At 42.8% G+C, this 15,598-nt stretch overlaps 1 long non-coding RNA gene across 3 annotated transcripts in view; it reads left to right on the plus strand.

Annotated features, from left to right (window-relative positions):
• Positions 1-10,365, plus strand: part of LOC113911580 — a 12,845-nt gene extending 2,480 nt beyond the window's left edge. For 2 of the 3 annotated variants that reach the window (XR_003516542.1, XR_003516544.1), the window contains exons 2-5: positions 4,310-4,378; positions 7,869-7,990; positions 9,256-9,320; positions 9,660-10,365. This is a non-coding gene — a long non-coding RNA (uncharacterized LOC113911580). The remainder of the gene's footprint in view (positions 1-4,309; positions 4,379-7,868; positions 7,991-9,255; positions 9,321-9,659) is intronic. The other variant, XR_003516543.1, reaches the window with a different exon arrangement.
• The last annotated feature ends 5,233 nt before the right edge of the window (positions 10,366-15,598 follow it).

The raw sequence follows: 15,598 nt of genomic DNA on the forward strand, positions 1-15,598 counted from the left end.
CTGCTGGCCCATGAATTATAAGCTAACGTTCTTTAAGATGTTGTAATAACCTTCCACTAAGAGAAAAATAGGGTGGGTATCAGAGAGCTTGTTTGACTTGTACTGTTGGTCCATGTTTGGGAGAACTGAAAAATAAGCTATGATTGTACAGAATCTTGACAAGTAAGATTTTAGAGTAACAGTTAAGAAAGAGCACATAGGGGTGCCTGGCTGGCTCAGTTGGTGGAGCACATGACTCTTGATCTCAGAGTCATGAGTTCAAGTCCCAGGAGCTTGTTTGAGACTCCAGTACCAGGTCAGGACATCTCCTTAATGCTCTTCCAGTGGTATCACACTTTTGTGCCTAAGACTGCAGAAGGCAAGAACTATATAAATAACGGTCCCTGCAAGGATCAGACTGGCTAGCATTTATAGAAATAATTAAAAACACATTATAATTAAATTCTAAGTGTTTTGAGGCAATGCAGTGCTACATACATTCAGAGAAAATAATGAGCAGTAGGACTGAGGGTAGTTAGGTAGACTTTATGGAGGGATTTAAGCTGAGCCTTGATGAACAAATAGGATTTGGAGAGTAGGAGAGCAATGAAAGAGGCATATCAAACAGGTAAGAGCAAGGGCACAGAATGAGAATTGTAACTTCTATAGAGGACGGCGGTCAGCTTGACTTGTACTGTTGGTCCATGTCTGGGAGTACTGAAAAATAAAATTAAGGTATGATTGTACAGAACCTTTAAAAGTAAGATTCCAGAGAAAGATTCCAGTTAAGAAAGAGCACATAGGGGTTCCTGGCTGGCTCAGTTGGTGGAGCATGTGACTCTTGATCTCGGGGTCATGAGTTCAAGTCCCACATGTGGTGTGGAGTTTACTTAAAAAAAAACTTTTAATTACAAAAAAAGTACATAAAACCTACCATGATATATTATTCATATAAACAGCATAGTTGAGCAAGGTATATTTTTTAAAAATAAGCAGAACTTCAATTTGGGCGGGGGAGTGAATCAATACTATTACCTATAAGAGAAGAATGGTTGACCGGGGCGCCTGGCTGGCTCAGTTGGTGGAGTGCGTAATTCTTAATCTCGGGGTCATAATCTATACCATGTTGGGTGTAGAGATTACTTACAAATAAAATCTTTAAATAGAGAGGAAAGAAAGAACAGTTGACCAGGAAACCAGAGACCGCTGTGAGATCCAAAATGCTAGTTAGTATGAATGAACTGTTAATGGGAGAAGAACTAATCAGAGTAGTGTCCACTATGCGTTAAAGAGTTTGATAAGTAGGGGCACCTGGGTGGCTCCATCGGTTAAGCGTCCAACTCTGGGTTTCAGCTCGGGTCGTGAGATCGAGCCCTGCATCTAGCTCTGTCCTTAGTGCAGAGTCTTCTTAAGATTCTCTCTCTCCTTTTCCCTCTGCCCTTCCCCTGGTGTGCACATGCACATGCTCTCTCAAATAAATCTTTAGAAAAGAAAAGGTTTGATAAGTAGAAGTAGCTGGGAAAGGCAGTAGAATATAGCGATTAGGTAGATGAACTTGAGAGTTAAAGACTGGGGGTTCCAAGCCCAGTGCTGTCATTTCCCAGCTGCAAGCCTTTAGGCAGAGGACCTAATCTTTGTGGCTGACTTCCTTCCTTTGTAGAATGGGGATAACAATAGTACCTGTCTTTGGGGTTGTGAGAATTAAATGTTTTTATCAATCTAAAGCACTTAGTACTCTCTGGCATACAGTAAGCCCTCGTTAAATGGTAGTTCATATTACCAGGGTAATTACTATAGTCATTGCTTCTTAAGGTGATGGTTAAAAGATTAAATGAGAAGTATTTAGTATAGCAGCTGGCACATCACTAAATGAATATTAGATGTTAGCTACAATTTTATTATTACCTATAAAATTGGATTGGAAATAGGTTTTGAGACAGGGTCAGTAGGGCTGATTTGAACCCATTAGCACACTGATACACAAAACAAAACTGATGTTTAGCTCAGATTCTGACTTCTCTGTATTGGAGTCAGTTGAGTCATCTGCCCTCAAACTGGGTTAGTAGCCAGCCTTAACTCTAGCCCCACAAGGTCCCCAGCTTCCTCCTCTCCCTACCAGCTCTTGAACCTGAGCCCTAACACATTACCACAGCCAAGCCTTATCAAGTATGGCAGCCGGCATTCCAAAGACCATCAAAAACTGGGCAAGAGACAAATTCAGGGAAAGAGAAGAAAATTAAATACTCCAAGGACTGAATATTGCTGATTGAAGGCATTCCCCCACTGTCATCCTTTGAGTTCTGCAAATATACATAACCCAAGTGGATAGGAGGCCTTTAATCTAGAGCGGTCCTGCAGCCTCTCTCCTCTTTTGAGAAGGCAGATTTTGCACTGGGTAACTGTTGAGCTGGATAGGCTACTCCTCCCTCCAGAGCCTCTGCTAAGAGATAATTGCCTAGTTTTTTCTCTCAACATTTCTACTAAGCTTACTCTTGAAAGAATGCTTAGGATATTACACTGCTTGATAGTTATGCCATGTTTGTAAGCAAGTAGCCTGTGATATTGTTTCCTGGACCTGAGAGAGCTTTCATCCAAGGGCTCCCTGACCCTAAGCCCAGCTGCTACTCCCTGCTGGTTAGAAAAGACTTTCAGGCTTTGCTGGTATACATGGCTTGTAAATAGGCCATGTAAATCTGTCACTATCAGAAATATATTTTACATCATAGCGCAGTACATAAAAAAAAACCCACATACAGATGACACATGTGTCATAAAACTATGTTTACCCTTACTATATGCAATTCCCTCTGCTGTTTCTATTCTCTCTGTCCCTATAAAACAAATTGCTGGTTATGACTCACTAAAAATGTCAAAGTGGACTAATGACTTGGAACTTAAGTTTGAAAAACACTGCTTTATATCTCCCATGGTGTTTTGAAGAATTTATACTATTCTAGAAATGTCTGAGAGGAAGGATAAATCTTAGCACCAGGAGGACTTAATTCTTGTGTGGCTGTGCAAAGGGGTGATGAGGAAGAAGATAGATATCCAAGACCAAAGAATTCCAGGAAACTCAAGAGCAAGGCTACTTGGAGTTTCTTTCCACCTCCTCAGAACTGGGTCTCCAAATGAACAAAAACAATTTCTTGGCAGTAGATTGAACACCCACCCATACCTCAATTGAGGAAAATGCTGGGCATAGATTTGGAATTCTCACTCCTACCATAAAACCTACCTACCCATCAAGGCACTTGCTCGTGTGCCACTTTCTCCATCAAGCCTTCTCTGATTCATTCTTGCAACAGGTAATGTATGTAGTAGAGAAAAGTGTATGAATCAGGCAGAATTGGGTTCCAATTTCAACTTTTCCTCCATTATTTTGGACAATTACTTAAGCTCAGTATCTGTTTCAGTGAAATGGGGATAATGATCATTTTTCTTGCAGAATTATTCTGAAGGTGAAAGGAGATGACATCTATGAAGGCTCCTTATTGCCAGATAACAGGCCTTCTGTAAATGCTCATTTCCTTCATTCCTCTTGGTAATTACTGTCTCTTCAAAACATCCAGGTGCTGTGTTTCTCCTAAGACCTGACTCTCTACTTCATATTGTATCAGCAGGCTTATTTTATCTACCCCACAGGACCAGCTCCTTGAGTATAGGGTCCAGTATAGGGTCCATTGGCCATCTGTATTTGTGTAATACACAGTATGTAGCAGAAGGTGCTCATAAAATATTTGTTGACTTACTGAAGAATGTCAACAAAAATAACACGGGCCTTTCAAAATAAAAAGACATTTAAAACTTCTGCCCACAAATATGACAAACAACTGGACAAAAGCTTACAATATAAAATAATTATGATAGGAGGGCACTGACCACTAGGATTATAAAGAGTTCGTGACAGTTTATCACACCAATATTCCGAGTTCATTCGATTAAATGAGCGGAGAACATATAATACCAGAAGACAGTGGCCTGGGTCTTCAAACACCAAGAAACTCAAACAGCCCTACATGGCCATGCTTCTCTTTGAGTGAGAAAAAAACTATAAGAGTGTGTTTATACATATCTACATACACAACAATGAAATCCAGGCAATTAGGAGGAAAATTCTAATTTAAAGCTTAAGAAAGTGAATAATTTTGGTAAATGATTTATTCAACCAGTATTTGTTTGTGCCAGACACTCTTCCTGTTGCTTGAATAGCTCTGTGAACAAAGCAAGTAACCTGCGTTGGCTGAGTGAGACTTACTTTTTAGTGAAATAGCGCTGGTTTAAATATGTAACTTTACTAATAATGAGCAACTGTGGAAATTATCTTTTCTAGAATGTGAATGTTATAAGCCTGAACAAAATAAATGTAACTAAACAATTGTGAAGAGGTCCCAGAAAGCATGTGAGTACTAGTTTTTCATGAATTGTCTACTTTTACTGTCTAAAATTGAAAAGCCATTAAAAATATACAGCTTCACACCTCCAACTTCTGAGAGGTTTTCATAATTCCTTTTCTTAACCTAGAAAGAGCTTTCAGAACGTGACACGCCCTCATGTTAAAGGAAAAAATTTTCTAATTCATAATCTTTTGTTGCATTAAATTCAAGTAAAAGTCATTAAAATTAGAATATTTTCATTAAAATTAGCATCTACCATAGAGTAGTCAGGGTCTAACCAGAAACTGCTTCAAGTATTTTCAGTGAGGGGAATTTAGTGCAAGGAATTGATTATACAGGTAATGGAAAAGCTGAGAAGCCAAATATGACCAACACATAACCTGGTGATTAGTGTAAGAGCCAGAAACCATTGAGCCCATAGGCTGTAGGGACAAAGGGAAAAAACAGCATTACCTGAATCACAGTTCGGGGGGGGGGGGGGTGGGAGGGCAGTACCCTCTAGTGTCCCAACAGTCTTCCATTAATTGACCCCAGCCAGATGTCAGCCAACACAGGAGCCTGGGATATGCAGCCTGTTAGGATCAAAACTTGAGCAATATTAGTGGTAAGAGGTAGGGCAACGAATGGGCACACAGGCCTTGCATCAAATAGAGAGTACCATATTATTATTTTTTAATATTTATTTGATAGAGTGAGGAAGAGAGCACAAGTTGGGGGGAGCAGCAGAGGGAGAGGGAAAAGCAGACACCCCGCTGAGCAGGGAGCCCGATGCGGGGCTCGATCCCAGGACCCCGGGATCATGACCTGAGCTGAAGGCAGCTGCTCAACCGACTGAGCCACCCAGGAGCCCCAAGAGTACATGTTATTTTTATAAAAGTATTGCAGCCTATCTCCCCAAATGGATGTATAGATAGCTGTATATGCTGTTGACCTAGTATTAATAATAGTTACTTATGGATAGACTGATTTTGAGTGATTCTTGCAACTTTATGTTTTTCTGTACTGGTTGGGGATTTTTTTTAAGGTGGATTTTTAAAAAATTTTCATCCACATATTTTGATGAGCTGAACCATCAATGAACATCAGTTTAAAACTAAGGTAAATTGAGTCAGAGTTCTAGAATCATGAACATAAAGTGTTTTCCAGTACTATTACCATGTAACAATATGTTAATTTCTGCAACTGATAAGCTTTTTGAGTCCACTCAGGTAAGTTTAAATTAAACTTGAGGCCAGTTAATTATGCATTGTATTTTTGTAAGAGCATTTCCTCCCATTGGTAAATATTTTTGTGTATCTCAAAGAGTTAATATGGTCACAATATCATTATCACATTGTCTTTTCAAAAAGTCAATGTCATGGGGGAAATATGTGTAGGAGGACTTTTCTACATTAATAAGACAAAAGAGCTATACCAAATAAATGCAATGCTTAAAGCTTCATTTGATCCAAATTCAGAGGGAAACAGCTATGAAATATATTGGGGAAATTTCAATATGAATTGGCTAAAAGATGATATAAGGGAATTATTTTAAGAGTAATAATGATATTTTGGGACGCCTGGGTGGCTCAGTCAGTTAAGTGTCTGCCTTCGGCTCAGGTCATGGTCCCAGGGTCCTGGGATTGAGCCCCGCATCGGGCTCCCTGCTCCGCGGGAAGCCTGCTTCTCCCTCTGCCTCTGCCTCTCTTTTTTGTCATGAATAAATAAATAAAAATCTTTAAAAAAATAATGATATTTTGGTTAGGAGATGCATGCTGACAGAGATAGAGTATCATGATGCCCACAAGATACTTTGAACAACAAATCGATAGCTAGATAGGCATGTAGACATATAGAGAAGGCAAATATGGCAATTAATGAATCTAGGCAGTGGTGTACTGTTGTCTTCTTCTTTCAACTTTTCAGGTGTTTAAAATAATAAAAAGTTGGAAAAAAAACTCTAGACAGACTCATTTGCAATAAAAATAAATGTAAGCCAAAGAAATTGAAATAATAATACATGGTGTTATGGACTGAATGTATGTGTCGTCCCGTTGTCATGTCCGTCCCCCCCCCCCAAGTTCAAATGATGAAGCCCTGACACCCCAGGGTGGTGGTGTTTGGAGATAGAGCCTTTGGGAGGTAATTAAGATTAGATGAGGTCATGAGGGTGGGCCCCTCATGATGGGATTAGTATCCTTATAAGTCATCAGAGAACATGTTCCTTCTCTCTTCACCAAAGGCCATGTGAGCACGTAGTGAGAAGGAAGCCAGGAGAGAGCTTTGAGCAGAGCCTGACACCCTGTTCTCAGACTTCTAGCTTCCAGAACAGGAAATAATTTCTGCTGTGTAAGCACCCAGTCTACAGTATTCTGTATGGCAGCCCGAGCTGACTCATAACAGATTTTGGTATCAGGAAGTGGGTGCTGCTATACCAAATACCTAAATATGTGGAAGTAGCTTGGGGAGAACCTTGAGGTACACACAAGGCATATAGACATTTAGGGTGATTCTGGTGAGGTCGCAGACAAATGAACATGTTATCGGAGGAGTATGTGTACTAGAGGAAAGGCAATCCTTATTGTAAAGTGACAATTTGGCTAGATTGTGTTTTAATGTTTTGTGGAAGGTAGAACTTGCAAGTGACGAAATGGGAATACTTAGGAGATTTCCAAGCAACTGAGAGAAGAGCAGCTTAGTTCTTCCTAACTGCTCACAGTGAAATGCAAAATGAGAGAGATGCAGGAGTGAAGCAAAAAGGAACCAGAATATGAAGATTTGGGAAATTCTCAGCCTATCCATATTGCATAAAATGAGAAAGCTAGTTTTGAGGAGAACACCAAAGGTGGGGCTAAGCAGTCATCTGACAGAAATCTTGGGTGCAGTAACTTGTGGACTTCATCAGCCATCCCAACGGAAGCCAGACATAGAGGTGGGGTTAGTACCAGCAGAGACACTACCCATGTGACTTGAAGGGGGTAGAGAAGATGGGATGGAATGAAGGATGGCTTTTGGACGCTTTGGATTTTACAAGATGAGACCATGGAGCTATTTGGCCGTGGGAGTGTATGCTATCCTCCAAGAAAAGGAAAAAAGGACCCCACCGGTGATTCCAGAGATCAGCAAGGCTGCCACTCCCACCGCAGGCCCTGAGGCCCTGAGGAGAGGGGGTGCAAGGGGCACAAGGCTGCCTCCACCTTGGGTTCAAAGAGCAGGACTGCTCAGCAGAGCTGCATGGACAGTGACCGCACAGAGAGCCACATGGGCAGGGCTGCTCGGCCACACTGAGGCGGTGACCCTACGGCCTCAGCGGGCCTGGAGGGCAGAGCATCGAACCAAAGTGGTTTGTTCTCCAGCCTTAAGAGCTAATGGAATTTGCCTTGCTAAGTTTTGGACTGGCTTGGAACCCATCACACCTTCCTTCTTTCCTGTTCCTCCCTTTGGAAATGGGTGTGTCTGCCCTATGCCTGTCCCACCACTGTGTTTTGGAAGCGCATAACTTGTCTGGTTTCACAGGTTCACAGCCAAGAGAGGAATTTTACCTCAGGATGGATCCTATCTAGAGCCTCACCCATACCTGATCTAGGTGATACTTAGATGAGACTTTGGGCTTTAGACTTCAGAGTTGATGAAATGAGGTAAGACTCAGAGTCATAGGGATGGAGTGAATGTGCTTTGCATGCGATAAGGAAGTGAATTTTGGTCGTCCAATGGTAGAATGTTATGGACTGAATGTCTGTGCCCTCCCCAAATTCATATGTTGAAAGTCCTATCCTCCAATGTGATGATGTTTGGAGGTGGGGGCCCCTAAAAGGCAATTAGGATTAGATTGACATCATGAGGGTAGGGCCCTATCAGATTAGTTCCCTTAGAAGAGACGGCAGACAACTTGCTCTCTCTTCTTGTACACGTACCCAGGAAAGGCTCCATGAGCCGGAGAGAGAGCTCCCACCAGAACCCGACCACCCCGGCACCCAGACCTGGGACTTCTAGCTTCCAGAACTATGAGGAAATACATTTCTGCAGTATCAGCCACTTGGTCTGTGGTATTTTGTAATGGCAGCCCCAGCTGACTAAGACATCTGGGAATGACCTAATTTTCCCCAGTTACATAGAAAAATCCTGATGGCACCTAAGGTCTACTCCACAGAAAAAAGACCCTCCTCTGCTTTGAACTTCTCACTGAGATGCTGGAGAGTGATACACTCTCCCTTTGTCAGGAATAAAGACTCAAGATTGTCAGAATAGAGTCTGAGCCTTCTAATTTGATGTGTGGGGAGGGAGAGTATCAGTCTTCAGCTATCCCATTTACTGTGAATATTTGCTTATCTCTCGCAATGAAAGACAATAAAAAATGCAGGCCTGGCCCGCCTGCATTGTGGACTCCAGACTTTAGGAGTTTAGGAATTTAGGACGCAGAGGAATGAATCTTGTCTGCCCAGTGTCCAGTGCAGGACATTTCTTTGGCCCCTTCTTAATGCCTCCAGGGACAACTGAGCTACTTCCTTGGAACCTGTTAGTACCTAAGTCGTCTAAGTCGCTCCCCCCCCCCCCCAACCAGGTGCTAAACCACACCAGCGACATCACCGTCTTAATATATAAACACACTCTATTGAATTCTTTCATTAATAGAATTTCCTCAGTGTTTCAGCTCAGTAGTTAAGGGCTTGGACTCTGGACTTGTCGCTCTGCCATTTACTTCCTGAGAGGCAACTCTCTTAAGCTTTCCTTGTCTCAGTTTCCGTATCTTACACAATGGGGATAGTGATTGCCACTGCTTAGTATTGTTTTGGAGATTAAATTCACCAGTGAATTTAAATAGATTAGCATCACCTCTAACACAGTGCCTAACAGTAACTTCCTGAGTGTTAGCCATCTTCATCTTCATCACTACCTTTGCCAGGTGGATAAAACTCCCGACTCCAAGCTGTTGAGGAGATGATGTCCACTAGATGGCACCAGACACAGGTAAATAAAATCGCCCCCATAACACTATTTCTTCAGTTTGGAAGTTATATGAAGAGACAGCAATAATGCCACATTGGTAATGGTAATAAGGCAATGTGCATACATAGATATAAATACAGTTTGGCTCCCAAACTAAGCATTTGATTCATAAAAATTTCCTAAAGCCATCATCTAAAACAATTACAAGTCAAACGTTCTGGTTTGATTCCCAGACTCTGGGAGATTCTGATGCTGGGGATTCACAGAGAAACTTTGGGAAAAACCTCCTATTCTGTTTCCAGGTGTGGTGGTGTGAGGCTCGGTCAGGTGTGAGTAACAACGGGGGCTTTTATTTTGCAGACATCTGCTCCTCCAGCTCTTGTTCTGCTGAGCTGGTATGATTGGAGAAGGGCTCTGCTGAAGGCCAGAGATCTCCATGCACTGTGGGAGGAAACTTCTGGAAGGACAGATGACGCAACGGACCGCTGATGTAGGGACAGAAACTTGGAAGTGCAGAAGAGTTCAAATAGGGTTTTAACAAGTTTTTCTGTGTGATAAGGAATATCAACAGTGCTTTTGCAATTAGATAAGCTTTACTGACATCTGAGAACAGGTAGAGCAAGAATAAAATGGGCTGGGCATTTGAATTACAGCACTTTTTAACTTTTCTTTCTTGTCATTCCCTTCTGTTACCTCGAAGCCTTCAAATACAAACTTGTTTCAGATAACTTAGTTATATAACTATTTTGGGGAATTAAGGGGGAGGTTTGTGGCCATCTTTGGGCTGAATAATTAAACCAATTGGAACAGAGTTTCAGAAGTAGGATGATAGGGTTTGTGAAACGTGCAGACCCTCCATGGGAATCCTCACTGATAGAGAATTCAGATAAAAGTCTGGAATGCGTACAGTTTCATAAGATGGAAGATTTTGTCATCTGGGTATCAAAGAGCAGGACAGTCTCAGACAACTGGCCGTGGTCACACGCTAAGCCAGCGGAAGGCCTAGGGGCTGCAGGCCACTCCAGAGCAGGGAGGAGGTGATAGCCTAACTGGGCAGAAGCGAAGAAGATCCGTAACCGAGGGACAGAATTGGTTAGGAGGAGAAACTGAGGGGCGCCCGGGTGGCTCAGTCGTGAAGCGTCTGCCTTCGGCTCCGGTCATGATCCCAGGGTCCTGGGATCGAGCCCGGCATCGGGCTCCCTGCTCCGCAGGAAGCCTGCTTCCCCCTCTCCCACGCCCCCTGCTTATGTTCCCTCTCTCGCTGTGTCTCTCTCTGTCAAATAAATAAATAAAATCTTTTTTTAAAAAGGAGAAATTAAAAAGAGTAGTTTGGGAAGTGATGTTTCTGTACTTCATGCTTAAGAGGAAAATAAAGGCCATTGGCAGGCCCACCCCTTCCGCTTCCTGACCTCTACCCCCAACCTGTCCTTCCTTTGTACCCTGCGGGAAAGGGAACTCCCGGTTCTGTAGATGCCAGATCTCCTCTTGTCCACACACCAATCAGCTTTCCTTTCTCATGCATCTTCAGTTCTTTCTCTACTGGCTCTGTTCTCCTCACACACACAAAAATGTTGAAGTCTCTGCCTTTTAAAACAAAACAAAACTCTGTTCATTTTGCATCTTACGGTTCACTGTCTTGTTCTTCCCTTTGCTGCCAGCTTCTGGAAAGAGCAGTCTCCCTGGCCCTACTCCTCTCTTCCCTTGCTGTTCCCTCCTGCACTCTGGCCATTTTGCCCACCCCCGACTGCAAACGCTCCCACTGAGGTTACCGGTGAAGTTCATGTCCAAATCATGGGTACTGTTCAGCCCAAACCTAACTAAGCTGTCAGCAACATTTGCAACTTTATTTATTGTATAAGTAATGAAGTATGTTATATGATTATGTAGACAAAATAATTTATATAAGGTTATGTAAAATTATTCAGTAATTATCAAGCACCTACTTTTTGGCTGGCACTGTTCTAGGCCCTGTGATGCAGAAGTAGATGAGATCCTGTCTCTGGGCTGTAGCCAGGTCATAACATCCGAATTCTCTGTCCCAGGGCCATGTCAGGGGGCATGGTGAGCCCCGCGACCTTGGTTCATGGGACAGCAAGCCCTCATAAAGGTGCCAACCTTTGACTAACTTCTCTGCTTGCTTCACAATCGGAATTTCAGAATGCCTGTTCCAATGTTATTGTCATCATATCATTAAAAACTCTCTTGTCAACATACTCTCTTAAAGCTGCTGAAAATGTGATACTTTCAGAGGAAATAACCACCGCTTATTGTCCCCAGTCCTCATTCCCTTCACCAACTGAGCTTTCCTTATATCTTCTGTTAGCTTGCTTTGTATTGGGGTGATGGGGTCAGACTCACAGTATACAAGTAAACAATAATTAGAATTGTAAATGCTGTATCGCTTCTTGGCCTTTTGCCTAAGATCAAGTGTAGAATTGTAAATGATGTGAAGGAAACAAAGCAGGGCAATGTGATAGAAAGCACTACTATGATCTGAATGTTTATGTTCCCCCCCAAAATTCAGATGTTGAAAACCTAACCCCCAAGGTAATGGTATTAGGAGATGGGGCCTTGCGAGGTGATCAGGTCTGAGGACAGAGCCCTCGCGAATAATAAGATTAGTGCTCTTGTAAAAGAGACGCCACAGAGACCCCCTGCCCCCTTCCACCCTGTAAAAGACACAGTGAAGTCACTCGAGCATGTAAAATGGTGCTAGATCTGACTCAGTGCAGAGAGGGGACTTGAGATGCAGAAGGGGCAGGGATCTGTCGTACAGGTGGGGGAGTTTGCTTTGACAAGAGCAGAAATACACCCTTTAAAGCTCTTCCCCTTAGTTTTAACAAAGTCACTCTTGACTCTCCCCTTCTGCTATCACTCCTTCCCAGTCTCCTTTTCACACCCCTTTGTAATTGTGGTGGTTAGCAGGGTTCTGTCCAGCAACTGTCTTTGAATGATCCTCTACATGTTCCTTAGACCATCTTATCCCTAACCATACTGGCCTAGACCGCGGGACTTCACACTCTTGTGCCCAAATGTAGATAGATATTTTTTAGCTCCCCAATTCTTTTTTTTTTTGATTTATTTATTTATTTATTTGAGAGAGAGAATGAGAGATAGAGAACATGAGAGGGAAGAGGGTCAGAGGGAGAAGCAGACTCCCTCCTGAGCAGGGAGCCCAATGCGGGACTCGATCCTGGGACTCCAGGATCATGACCTGAGCCGAAGGCAGTCGCTTAACCAACTGAGCCACCCAGGCGCCCTATCTCCCCAATTCTATCTCTAGCCTGGACCTATCTTCTGACCTATCCTCTGACCTCCTGATTTAGCTGCTTATTTGACACCTCCATTTGGATAGAGGCTTCTTGAATTTAATGTGTCTGAAATTGGGATTCTTGGGTCTCCCCTACACACACACGCACACAAAACACAACACTTATGGTGGGGAGGGGGGTGCTCATTGATAGCCCACATTTCAACTCTCTTCATAACCTGTACCCCATTCTTTTCTTTTTAAGATTTTATTTATTTGAGAGAGAGAGAATGAGAGATAGAGAGCACGAGAGGGAGGAGGGTCAGAGGGAGAAGCAGACTCCCCGCTGAGCAGGGAGCCCAATGTGGGACTCGATCCTGGAACTCCAGGATCATGACCTGAGCCGAAGGCAGTTGCTTAACCAACTGAGCCACCCAGGCGCCCCACCCCATTCTTTTTTTTAAGTAGTCTCTACACCCAGCGTGGGGCTTAAAATCACCACCCTGAGATCAAGAGTCACACACTCCACCTACTGAGCCAGCCAGGTGCCCCCCCCCTTTTTTTTTTTGATGTTACCGTTCTTTGATACAAACTTTGGAGGTTTTTTCATTCTTATGTAAGTATCATAGTGACATCACTAGAGCTTTACCAATACTTCCAGCTCTCCTTCCTTACCTAGACGTTTGGGAGAATTCTATTTATCTATCTCCTTGCAGTTAGACTTGGTGATGGCAGTTACTGCGGCCACTGAAATGTGAGAGGGAAATTACACATATTGCATCTGCATGGAAATATTTAGAAACAGGTGCACAATTCTCTTTGCTGTCTTTTTTTCTTCCCCTTTGTCCCAAAGTTTTCATGTGTTGAGATGCAGATGCCTAAGATCAAAGCAGCCTGGAATGCTGAGCCATCACTTGCAGGAAAATTGCCCAGAGAGTCATTTAGACCTGTAGCTAACTGTGAGCAAGGAAAAAAACATGAAAAACTCTGTTGTATAAGTCACTGAGGTTTTTACTGTTTTTTAGTTCTGAGGTGTGTGCATGTTGTGTGTATATTTGAGGTTACTGCACTATCATTGAACCTATCCTGATATAAATGCTATACAAATGCATATTTAAGACACATCTCTTCCAGCCTCTACTTCCAACTAGCTCACTACCCCTAAGCCTCTCCTAAATAGAAATTCTGGAACTGTCCATGCCCTCAAACTGTCCCTCTTCACCTCTCCCCAATTTCAGTTATCATCACCATCCACTTAGTTGCTCAATCCTGAATCCAAAAACAGGGATTATCTTAATGCCTCCCCCTTCCTCACTCCCACAGTCTGATCACCGAGTTTCCTGAAGCATGTCTGATTGGTCCTGGACATCTGCAGTAGCCTTCTTTCTGTTCCTGCTTCCAGTCTTGGGATATATATGATACCTCCAAGGTCAGAAGTTAATAAAGCGTCCATAGTAAAACTTCTGCCTCCCACCTCTGTCCCCTGGCCACCTACTTCCAAAATGACCAGATCCTTAAGTACATCCCTTCAGAGCTAGCTGCACGTAGAAACCGACAAGTCTGTGTGTCTGTCAGAGTCATCTTCCAGAAACACAAAACTAACCACCCCCCAGTTTAAAGCCTTTCCGCGCCTTTCCATTACAGCTTCTTGAGTGTTTAGGACCCTACATTGGCAGTCTCCTCAGCCTGCTGATCTCTCAATTCCAGATAACTCCCTTCTCTGTTGAAATCCTTCCCACCTCCGGGCTCTTCCCTGTGCCGTTCCCTCTGCTTGGACAGTTTTCCTACAGATCTGTGCATGCTAATTCTTTGCAAATATTACCTCCTCAGGGAGAGTGCACAGCCTTCGCACCCCTGTTTTTCTCTATCACAGATGGCCCTCTTGTCGCCTTCCAGCCTCTAGAAGTAGTTGTTGTATATTTACTGGGATGTTCACTTGTTTATTTTTTTTTTTTTTAAGATTTTATTTATCCACTTGCGAGAGAGACAGAGCACAAGGAGGGGGAGAGGCGGAGGGAGAGGGAGAAGCAGGCTTCTGCTGAGCAAGGAGCCCAATGCGGGACTCGATCCCAGGACCCTGGGATCATGACCTGGGCCGAAGGCAGACGCCCAACCATCTTAGCCAGCCAGGGGCCCTGGTCACTTGTTTATTGATCATCTCCCACATTAGACAACAAGTTCCATGAGCATAGAGGTTGTGTGTGTTCTGCTTGGTTTACCGTTCACTATATACCCAGCTTCTAGTTCTGTGCCTATCACAACGTAGATGCTCAGTGAATGAATGAATGAATGAATGAATGAATGAATGAATGAATAAGGAACTGATGGAAAAACTAGTGTCTGAAAAAAGGGGGAAAAAGGCAGATGAAACTAAAAAAAGAAACTAGCTTCACCTATGTAAGCAGGCAAATTTGGTCTCCATCCTGTTTCTCCCCCGAGCGTAGATTTTAGATTTTTATCCTGAGCTTCCTCACTGTGTCTCTGGTGAGGCCAGCCACCCAATGCAGAAAAGGGAAGGGAAGGAAGAGAAGAGCGAAACATCGCTCCCAAAGGTTCGAGGCCTTGAGTTCTTTGGGAGGAGGTGGTTTCCAAGGTTTTTCAGACCTTGTATTTTGTCTTAGACATTCAATAACTGGTTTAAACAGAAATATTAAGCAGTCGTGTGTTCCTTTGTATTAGGGACCAAAAGTTCTTTTTGTTTGTTTTTGTTTTGTTTTGTTTTTTATAAGCAAGTAGCACCAGAAAAGACAGTGACTCCCACACTGAAACAACATGTTTGTAAGGAATGTTAACTCTATAGTATAAATCAGGATCTACTTCTGCCTTAAATGTTTTAATATAGCACATGTTTTCCTCATTACTTTTTTGATTACATTTATCATTATAGATAATAGAATACTAAAATTGTCTTAAGGATAAACTGGAGAAATAAAAATCACATCCCTTGAACAAGCTTTTTAAGTCACAAAAGCTAATTAATAATGTCCATTGTCATCTGTCACTCTCTTCTTGGAAACTAAACAACAAAGGTTCATTCATCTCTACTTCA

The sequence above is a fragment of the Zalophus californianus genome, chromosome 12 (genome assembly GCF_009762305.2).
Source record: "Zalophus californianus isolate mZalCal1 chromosome 12, mZalCal1.pri.v2, whole genome shotgun sequence".
Lineage (NCBI taxonomy): Eukaryota > Metazoa > Chordata > Mammalia > Carnivora > Otariidae > Zalophus > Zalophus californianus.